Source organism: Dipodomys ordii, unplaced genomic scaffold (assembly GCF_000151885.1).
Source record: "Dipodomys ordii isolate 6190 unplaced genomic scaffold, Dord_2.0 Scaffold237, whole genome shotgun sequence".
Taxonomy (NCBI): domain Eukaryota; kingdom Metazoa; phylum Chordata; class Mammalia; order Rodentia; family Heteromyidae; genus Dipodomys; species Dipodomys ordii.
The window spans coordinates 681,420-693,348 of NW_012267453.1; positions in this window are offsets into that span (position 1 = coordinate 681,420).

Sequence of the window (11,929 nt, forward strand, 5' to 3'; positions counted from 1 at the left end):
AACTGCAATCCTAGCTACTCAGGAGGCTGAGATCTGAGGATTGTGGTTCAAAGCCAGCCTGGGCAGGAAAGCCCTTGAGCCTCTTATCTCCAATAAATCACCAGAAACCGGAAGTGGCACTGTGGCTCAAGTGTGTTTGCCTTGAACTGAAGAGCTGTGGGACATTGCCCAGACCCAGAGTACAAGCCCCACAACCACAAAAAAAAAAAAAAAAGAAACCACAGGAAAGGACAGGACAGGACAGGAAAGGATTGGAAAGGAAAAGAAAGGAAAGGAAAGAAAAGGAAAGGAAAGGTGAAAAGGAAAGGAGAGAACGTAAGAAAAGTTTCAATGCATAAGTATTTTATAAAGAAAACACAGAGATTTATTTCCAGGAAAAATTATTGGGAATGAATAAAAGATCTACGTAGAAACAAGAAGGTTTCAATATATTTATGAAATACTCTATTACCACTGTTTCTTCTGTGCATTATACATTTTGAAAATAGTCATAAAAGTGTCTTCTACCATCAAATCATGTCCACATACTCTGCAGGCAAATTCAGGGTCCTCTTTTCTAGTCTAGGAAACTTTTGGACACAAGGCCTGAGGTTATTCACTGAGTTGAGCCAATCCTGCAGATGTGCCCAGCTCTGCCCAGGCCTTGCTGATTTGCATGTGCCCAGAGCACAGCCCACTGCCCTGAGCACTTCATAGTCTGCTTACACTCTCTGCAGGAGTCAGTCCCAGTCAGCATATACCATGGATATGAAGGCCTTGCTCAGCTTCTGGGGCTCCTGCTGCTCTTGCTCCCAAGTAAGGAAGAACAATGCTGGGATTTACTCAGCCTAGTACAGCAAGGGCCCTCTGGTACTGCAAGGAAGGCCTCTAGTAACATGATTATCAAGGAGGGTATTTGTTTTCTGTTTCCACTGCCAGGTGCCAGATGTGAAATATAAAAATCCAGTCTCTATACTCTCTTTCTACATATCTGGGAAACAGAGTTTCCATGGCTGGCAGGGCCTGTGAGGGCCTTAGCATTTCTTTAGAATGGTCTCAGCAATGATCAGGGCAAGCTGCAAAGCTCCTCATGTATGGTGCAAAGGAATTACTATCCTGGTCCCTTTCAGATTTGAGGACAGTGGATCTGGGGCAGAGTTTACTCTCACCATAAGCAGACTACAACCTGAAGTTTTTCCCACTTATTACTGTCAACAGCATAGTAGCTGCCCACTCACAGTGATACAAGCCATAACATTAAGCTCCCAGGGAAGTAGAGGTAAGAGGCTCCGCTGTCCCAACTGCCCTTCCGGGTGCCTCCACCTGATGCCCAGCTTCTCTGATACATCCAGAATCTGAAGGTCACTTGAAGGTTTTGGTAGAATCATCTCGGCAGAATTCCCTGTACTCTATCTCTCTGTCTACAGCAGTACACACTTGGCAATGCCTCTCCAGATTCAATAGAGCACACAAATCATAAGGGAGGAAACTTTGAGAGTGTTATTTGAGGTTCTTTTGTGAAATTGAGACATGTTAGTTAATTCAAGCAAGTATTGTTTCTTTTTGAATAGAAGAAATTATTAGCCTATAGCCATTCCAAGACTGGCTTATGTTATTGAGTGAAGCTAAACACAGAACTGGAGTATTCTCTGGCGTCCCTCAGACCCAGATCATCTACTTGTGAAACTGGAGGCTTTCTTACCTAGGGCCTTTCTCTGTCTAGAAAACTAGGGGTGAGTACCAATGCTCTCAACTGCTTGTAGATCTTGGCAGGTGATCCTCCATTCCTCCCTTCTGTCCTAGCATCTGCCTGCAGTATTCAGTGCATTGTAATGTAGTCTCTTCTTACTGTCCATGTTCATTCAGACTCATCAGTATTTCCTACAGGAAATACTGGTGGCTTCCACAAGGAAATGATTAGAAGAATCTACAAAGCACAGCAAAACAATAATTACACCAATCTATTCCACACTCCATTCTTTTGTTAGAAATCACCAGGTTGTACACTGGTGGACCAGTTCCTTACTCCTTTTCTTTTTGGTTTGTTTAATTTTGGTTCTGGTCCTTTGGCTTGAACTTAAGGAAAGCCTTCCTTGAGCTGTTTGTGTTCAAAGCTAGAATTCTACCACTTGATCCACAGCTCCACTTCTGGATTTTTACGTGCTTAATTGGATATAATTGTCTCATAGACTTTCCTATTCAGGCTGGCTTCCAACATCAGTCCTCAGCAATTACCCTCATTACTAGGTAGGACTATAGGAATAATCCATTAGTACTTGGCTTCTGACATTTTTATTGTTATTATTAAGGAGTTTACAAAGGACTTACAATTCCATGAGCCAGAAGATGTGTATTTCCTGTTTGAGCTGTCAACTTGACTATTTTTCTGTTTGCACCTACTGCATGTACACTGACTTAACCATGATGCTCTAAGACAAAAGTGAAAATAAAGTTGGAAAACATAAGGGTAAATTTCTGAGCTTAATACTTTCTGGGCTATCCTGAGTGTCTTAAATTGCCATGGAAATTCTAGATTTACTTTTTCTACTTTAAATATTCTTTGAGGGAATATTAATTATGCATTGTTTTATTCTATGTTTCAAACTACAGAAAATTTGAAATAATGTTGTACTCCAATTTATGACTGTGGAAATACTTTTGAATAGCTGTGTCTTCTTTACTCTAAAAGAGTTATTTTTCTATTCACAGTGTTTGCATAGATTCTACTGAGTTATCATTATATCCTATGATTAATTTTAATATTTTAATAAATGTGTAAAAATTTTATAAGCAAATCAAGATACCTGGCTGCATCACTTCTCCAATTAATGTCTTCTTATTACTCTTGCTTTATAGAATTTGGAGGGGAACATCCTGTATAATTGTGTATGTGAGGATATGATAGTAAATATTTCAACATTTAAAACAATCTGATGGGGAAAATGATAAAATATTTCACCACTTATTATGATACTTATTGATTTTTTACATATGCTTCAAACCACTTTGGTATTTTTTCATTATTTCTATCTTCCATAGACACTAATTGCTTTTGAATATCATGAACAGATGTTGACTTTTAGAAGTATTTTAACTAATATACTCAAATTATCTTGATTCTAATCATGTTAGGATTGTAAATTTTACAGATAAACCTATTTTATTAAAGTCAATAGAAGTGGGGCTGATACTCAACTAGTAGAGTACTAGCTGAAGGACAACACCCAGTCACTGAGTTCAAGACCCACTTCCAAGAACAGTAGTAAAAGATACAATCATGGAGCTGGGGGCAGGTGACTCAGTTCTGTAATCTAAGCTAATCAGGATGCTGAGACTTAAGGATCAAAGTTCAAAGCCAGCACAGGCAGGAAAATCCAGAAGACCCTTATCTCCAATCAACCAGCAAAAAGAAAGTGGTAGAGTGCTTGCCTTGAGCTGAAGAGCTGAAGAGCATAGGGACAGTGCCCAGTCCAAGTGTTCAAGACACTAACAAAAATAATACAATCATGTAATTTTAAAAGAACTTTCCAATTTAACTTCCTCAAAATATTGTCCTTGAGAGAAGGAGGAGGGAGAATGTGGGAAGGAGGATTAGGAGTAAGAGGTAGAGGAGAGCAGCATGAAATTCTCCCTTTCCTAAGAGAAATTTTGACAATGTGCGGAGGAGACCATTGGCTGAAAAATTTGAGTATGTATGATCAAAGGTCAGAGGTAGTTCTTGTAAGCTGGAGATTGGAAGACATGTGAAACATTGACAAACAGGACTGTAACCAAACATTGCTATAGGTGGTGTCATGAAACTCACACAAATATACCGTGAAGCTGGTAAAATTGGTAGTACTGGGGTTTGAACCTCAAGGTCTTTGATCCATTTGGAGTGGATTCTGTTTCAGGGTGATATATAAGGATTAAAATTCAGTTTTCATGTTTCTACACATGTATAGCCAATTCTCTCAGCACCATTTATTGAAGAGATTGTCATTCCTTCAACCTTTGTCTTTGGCTACCTTACTCAAGATTAGGTGGCCATGGGCCTGTGAGTTCCTTTCTGGGTTTTCAATTTTATTCCATTGTTCTACAAGCCTATTTATGTGCCAGTACCAAGCTTTTTTTTGTAAGTATAGCTTTATAATAGAGTTTGAAGTTTGGTACTTCTATTCCTCCAACAGTGTTCTTCCTGGGAAGAATTGCTATAGCTATTCAGGTATTCTATTATTCCACATGAATTTTTGGATTGCTTCTTCTTGTTGATTGAAAAATGTTGTTGGGATTTTCATGGGTATTGCATTGAATTTTAGATAGATCTTGGCAGTATTGCCATTTTCACAATGTTAATATTCCCAATCTTCTATTATGAAGAGGAGTGGAGAGAGCAGATGCCTTGTGATAATCTTTGGAGGAAATAATTTTAACTTTTCACCATTTACTATAATGCTGACTGTAGGTTTGTTATATATAGCCTTTATTATATTGAGGAATGTTCCATGAGTTGCTAGTTTGTCCAAAACTTTCTCCATAAAGGCACATCCACAATTTTTATGGTTCAACATAGTGTCCATGAGAACCATTATTGCATTTGTACACCTTTTGTGTTCACATTTTTGTGATTCTCCTTACCTTCCCAAGATATATGAACTAACAAACAAATAAGACAAGAAAACAAATGCAGTAATAAAGAAAATCAGTCTTATTTCCTTTTTTGAGTTCCTTTTTATTAATGTTATTTTGTATGGTCAGAAATAAGGATACAGGATGACCCATTGCAACAAGGAGATGTATAAGACACTATGTTGAAAATGAACTTTACAAATTTGCACTGGGGGTTGGTAAAAGGAGTTGGGGAGGTGGGGAGGAAATGGATGTTAGGCTAAAATAAAACAAGGGGATAACAATGCTGGATAGGACATGAGCTCATTACCTTGCTCAAGTAATTGTAATCCCTCTGTACAGTATTTTTACAGTAAAAAATATATGTTTAAAATTAAAAATAGGTACACAGGCATTGTGTCTTTCTTTTCCTCTTTTAAGAATATACTCCTATATTTTCACTTTGTGTACATGCCTAGAGACCTATATTTTAGATATAGACTACTCACATGAAAGAAATAACACACAACTTTTCATTTGTTTTTTGTTTTTTTTTGGTCCAGTCATGAGGCCTGAACCCTGGGCCTGGGCGCTGTCCCACAGCTCTTCAGGTCAAGGCTAGCATTCTACCACTTGAGCCATAGCGCCACTTCTGGCTTTTTTCTTTTTTGCTTATGTGGTGCTGAGGAATCGAACCTAAGGCCTCAGGCATTCAAGGCAAGTGCTTTACCACTGAGCCACCTTCCCAGACCCATGCACAACTTTTCTATCTGAGCTTGGCATACCACACAACAGGATTTGTCCTAGGTCCATCCATTTCCAGACAAATGACATAATTTTATGTTTTCTAATGATTATATACAATACCTTTGTGAATAGTACCACATCTTTAGCTGTTCATCTATTATAGGGCATCCCAGCTCTTTCCACAACTTGGCTATTTTGAATAGTGTGGCAATGAACATGGATGTGCAAGTGTGATATGGTGTTCTGACTTGTGAGGTTCAAAGTAGATGCGTAAGAGTGGTATGGCTGGGTTTCAAGGAACATCTATGTTTCATTTTGTGAGGAACCTCGAGACTGTTCCAGAGTGAGTTTACATTCACACCTAAATTGCAATAAGATTACTTTTCCTCTACATCCCTGCCAACATTTGTTATTTGAATTCACAATGTTGGCCAATCTTACTGGAGTGAGATGGAATCAATGAGTTGATCTTATTTTTCATATCCTCTATGGACAGGTATGAAGATCATTTCCTTATGTGTTCTTTTGCCATTCTTACTTCATCTTCTATGTCATCCATCCTCAGCACTTTGCCCATTAACTAACTGATTTACTAGTTTTGAGTGGGAGTAGTTTCTTCATTTCATTGTATAGTTTGGATCTTAGGCTTTGTCTGATGTATTGCTAGTAAAGATCTTCTCATAGTCTGTTAGCTATTTTTCTAGTTTAGTAACAGTGTCCTTTGCTGTGCAGAAACTTTTTAGTCTGATGCAATCCCATTTGTCAAGTTTCTCTCCTATCTGGTATGCCTTTGGAACTCTATCCTAACACTTTCTGCCTATTTCAATGACTTCTAGTATTTCTCCTACTCTCTCTTGTAGTAGTTTCAAAGTTTCAGGTCTAATGTTGAGGTCTTTGATCCTCTATGAGTTGATATTTTACATGGTGAAAACCAGGATCGATTTTCAGTTTCCTGCATATGGATGCCCAGTTTTCTCAAAATCAATTATAGAAGAAGCTATCATTTTCCCACTGTATACTTTGACTCCAAATCAAACCATATCAAATATATAGTTTTATTTCTAGGTCTTCTAGTCTGTTCTATTCATCTTTGGGATTATTTTTATGCCAGTATCAAGATTTTTTTTGTATAGCTCATACTAGAGCTTGAGTCTTGGGTTTGAGATTATATATGTATTCCTTTTTTGCCTAGAATTGTTTGGCTATTTATTCTACCTTGAAATCCTAATTCTTAATCTCTCAGGTGACTGAGATCTGAGGATCGTGGCTCAAAGCCAGCCCAGGCAGGAAAGTCCATGAGATTTTTATCTCCAATTAATCAACAAAAATGCAAGTTGTGGAGCTGTGGCTCAAGTGGTAGTATATTAGTTTTCAACACAAAATGCAGGGACTGTGCCCAGGTCTTGAGTTCAAGTACCATCACTAGAATGCACAAACACACACACACACACACACACACACACACACACACAATTACCCAAAGTATGGTAATGATTAATTCTACTAATTTTATTTCATCTTTGTTAGACAAAATTAAGAAACTGTAAGAAATGTTTTGAAATATATTGAAACTGCTTTTCTGAGATCATGTCAAAGTGTAAAAAAATTAGTTCTAGGAAATGTACTGGCAAGTGGGTTTGAGATCAGGAGAAAACAGGTAGAAAAATAAATATAAGAAATGAATAGAATGCATGTAAGAATGCACTACATATGCCACAGTACTGAGAAAAATAAGGGAAAGGGTAGGTCGAAGGAGAGCTTACATATCTCAAGGTGCATTGTATGCATGAATCACTTTGTTGTAAAGGCAAAAATATCAAAACATAAATTAAAATGAACGAACATATGCTAGGAAGGTGGCTCAGTGATAAAGTACTTGCTTTACATGCATGATGTCCTGTGTTCGATTTCTCAGCACCACATAAGCAGAAAAAGCCGGGGGTGGCACTGTGGCTCAAGTGGGAGAGTGTTCCCCTTGAGCTGAAGACCAAAGAGACAGGGCCCGGACCCAGATTTCAGGCCCCATGACCGGCCAAAAAAAATTGCTACTAAACATGAAGGAAAGTGTGGTATGAGAGGAGTGAGAATTTTAAAAGTGATGACATTGAAGAGGTATTGTATGCATAAACTGATTTGTGGAATGGCAACTCCTTTGTACAACGACCTAAAGAAAATAAAAAACCTTTTTTTAAAAACTGCTCTTTTGGGTATAGAAAAGCTCAGAAATTGAGAGAGATTCCTAAATTTCTAAAATCTTAATCCCAAATTCCTCAATATCATGGTCACTTCGGCCAAAGGAATTAACCCTAAAAGCTGAGATTTTGAATTTTGTAAATAATCGCAGGAGTAAAGTGCAGACTTCATTTCCCATTTTGATCATGCTGAGACTAATCTAGATGATGTCAATCCCTTCTGGTCAATAATAAGTACTGAAGGATTTATCTATGGAGGAATGTATAATTTTTTTTGTATTTGCTTACCTTTAGTGAATATATTGCTCATTAGATCATTTTCACCTGTTTAATATAATCCCTCACATTGTGTTTATGATAGCACTTGATGAAGTTTATATATTTTGGTCCCAGATGTGAAAACAAAATCATTTTTTTAAATTTTATTGTACTTATTATTTTTTAGGCCAGTCTTGGGGCTTGACCCTGGAGCCTGGGCAGTGTTCCTCAGCTTTTTTACTCAAGACTAGTGCTTGAAGACTTTAGACAAAGCTCTATTTCCAGATTTTGGGGTTAAATTGGAGGTCAAATTTTCACAGACTTTCCTGCTTAGTTGGCTTCAAACTATGATCCCCACATCTCTGCCACCACTTATATAGCTAGAATTATAGTTATGAATCACCAGTGCTTGGCAAAGAATAGCACTTTAAAGAATATCCATTCCCAGTTGAGCTACATCCCATCTACCAAATTTTATATTTTCAACATTAGAGGCAATATGGAACTCTTTCTATTGTAACCACTCCAGGACAACTCCAAAGATCTCAGTTGTATAACAGGAGTGCAGATCTGTCATCAGAAAATAGGCTTCACTATGGATGCTGAAGATCAGCACTAATTCAGGATATGTATCACATGATCTCTTCCAGAACAAGTCTGAACAACTCAGAGTCAACCATGCTGCACTTTCGAAGGAGCCCTGGGTTCTGAAGTAGCTTCAGACAAACCCATCTTCCATATATCCAATTTTAAGATAATGGCTAGAACATAGACTTCAATTGACTGCATTGGAACAATCCTGTTTATCTGCAGACTCCCATTTTGCTGTATGAATACTAACTGATTTTAGAGCATTTAAACTTCATGTGAGAAAACCTCAAATTTGAAGGATACCAGTAGACAGGATCATGTCTATGCCTCAGGAGCTGGGAAAAAGGGGTGGGTTAGGATGCAGAAAAGCCTTTCTGGCTCTTGTACCCAAGCCTTGCAGTGACCTTCAGAGCCTGGCTGCTTCTAGGAAATACTCTCAGCAGGTAAACAAAAACACCTGGGGCAGCCCTTCTCTCACTTCTGCTTCCCTGGGAATTTTAGGTTATGACTTGTAATCACTGTTGGAGGAGTATTGTAACCTTGTTGACAATAATAGGCAGGCTGATGAGGATGAGAATGAACTCTGTCCTAGATCCATTGTAACTTAACCTAAACTGGGCAGCTGATTCTAAACTGACTGTAAGGTGGATCAGGAAATTAGGAGCTTTCCTGGTTTCTAATGATTCCAAGATAAACTGCTGCTAATGCTTGAATGGTATGGCAAGAGATAGTGACTCTCTCTCTTTCCTGGAGATTAGAAGGGAGGACAGAGACTGGGTCATCTGGATGTCACATCTGGTACCTGACAGAGGAAACATGGAAATAAATACCATTACTGATAAGCATGTTGTAGGAGAACTTTCATAGAATGCCAGATTGAATTCACCACACTGTGGTGAACAAATTTCCAGTGCTGTCTTTGTTACCTGTAAGCCAGAGGTACAGGAGTCCCCGGATCTGAGCAGAGAACCTCTGTTCATGCTGTGTGCCGGAGAATAACTCCAGCATAGAATATGACTGGCTGTGAAGAAATCCTCAAGTCAGTGGACTGTGCTTTGGGTATATGAAAATAAGCAGAGCCTGGACAGGGCTGAGCACAGTTGCAGTTCTGTCTTACTTTAGCAATTCAGTAAAGGCCCACTGTCCCCAAGAATTGTCAGTCTTATTTGAATAGATTAGCTTCAAATTCAGAAAACATGATTGTCTCTGGATGCTGATGAACAGCACCTATCAAGGATCTGTGGGTAGGATACCATTTTGATCTCTTCCAGATCCACTACATTATGTCCCTGGTCACATTCCATTATGAAATGGCCTGTCTGTTACAGTATAATCCCCAAAATTGCAACCTCTGTCACATTCTTCACATCTCCCACAGGTATTACTGATAGCCCAGATGGTTACTCTTTGCTCTGATACCATGATAATATTTTGTGAAATTAGAGCAATGTAAAAGCAGGAGTGTTCTGACTTATAAGAAAGACCATGACCATTCATCCTTATACCATTAACTTTGGATAATAATTTGCCTTGCTCCATTTGTAATTCTTCTGTATCTCAAAGTTGAGACTACTGTCCTTTCCCATCTGAGGCAATGTTCACAATTGTATGTATCTTTGCCTGATCATTCCTGGATGCCAGACATTACTGGCCTGACCTCTACACACTGTCTTATTTTTGTTGTTGAGTTTGTGCTAAAACTCTTCAGACCTCAGCTTCCTGTGTTGCTAGGATTTTAGGAATAAGCCACTGGCCCCCAAATTTTTACCCACTGTTCATCCCATTTTCTTCAGAAGAAGGCATCCTGTTTCTACCAAGGGTTCATTTATTCACATGAATTTACTATAATCCCAAATAAGCAAATTCTACCAGGTCCCAATCTTTTAGTGCCTAAAGAAACATATTTCTCATTGACTGGATTTAAGGCAATGGGGCCCAAGATTGATGAGAAAAGCATGTAAGGGAGTGAAAGTATGTCTCCCCTTGGGGAGTTTGGCCATACTGGAGTCCAAAGTGTATCGTCACATGTGAGCAGTGTTAGTGTTGGCAAAGTGTTTAATAATTAAGAAGAATAAGCAACAATATTCACTGCTAGTAGGGGATCCCAGTGTGGGAATCAGACCCAGGCCAGGAGAGGAAGCTACCTATCAATGATGACCACAGAAACATTGCAGAGGGAAACAGGTGTGTGTTTGTGGCTGTTGTCCACAATGGATATATATATATATATATATATATATGATGGTGAAGAATAGGAGTGGTTATCAATGGAAGCATACATCAACCTTGCATTATTCATTAAAACAATTAGTCAAGATATTCACGATATTCACTTATAAATGTTTCCCATTTCTATTGAAAGGCAATTGAAATTAACTATGGTTTTGAAATGGAATTAAAAGTATTAATGTAAGCTTATGTTTCTGTCATTCCTTCTGCAGAACATATGCACCCTTGTGCAGATAGAGAAGTATCTACACAGTTCTCCATTGCCTAGAAAATAAAATGACTTTTCAATCCCTAAAATTCACCTGTAGTGTTGGAATTCCTTTATTCACTAATAGGAACTATTAATAGATAGATGAATGTCTATCTCTCAATTGGAGAAGAAAAAAATGCAAGATGATTCTGATTTAACTTGAAACATAGGACAAGCTCCAAGAAAGACATCCTAGTACAAAAAAATGAGACAACAACTAGTGAATGCCAGGAAAATTTAATTATGTGAAGAAGAAAATGATTTAACCTCCTAAGGAAAATATGAGCTAAGGAATTGATAATGATGTTTTAATGAGGAATAGCTTCTTCATAAGGTATGACATGGCTTTTTCTCCAAGTCTTGTTTATTATAAAGGTGGAGAGTGCCAGCTCAGCTGCGATTTCTGACACCATCTTCATCCTAGTTCAAAGGACACAGAAAAGATACTGCTGGGAGATACTGAGGTGCTTTCAAATTGTTCAATGTGAACTTACAATACATATTTACACTGCAGAAGGGTCTGAGTTGGAGGAATGAATTGTGCAATCTGTTCTTCTATTTAGTAGCATGAACATATTTTGTGCTCTGACATATGTATGCATATTAATAAAGTTTTGAAATTATATGTTCACATTTACATACTCTGTTAGTAATTTACTTTTCTATATTGATGTTGGCTAATTAGAATGATTTAATATAAAGCTATTTTGTATGTATAAACTTAACTGGAGAATACAGATCATTACACTTTTGATTCTGAACTTTCAGTACTCTTATAATCAATCCTATTAAGATAAGGTATTTTGTCTTTTATCACTTTAAATCCTCTTGCTCATTGTTAACACACTTTGCTCTCAACCTTGATGAAGATTTACACAGGATCCACAGGACCATGGCTGGATGCTCAGACCTCTGGTTACAGGATTTATCAAAAGAAGATTCTGGAGTGATTCAGATGAGTGTGGACATCAAGAAAGTGCCATCACACACATTCCTCTTCATCCTGCTTCTGGGGGGTTAGACAGGAGGTTTAGGTGAGTGATATCCTGAAGAACTAAAACTTGATTTGGGGAGTATAGATTAAAGCAAATCATCT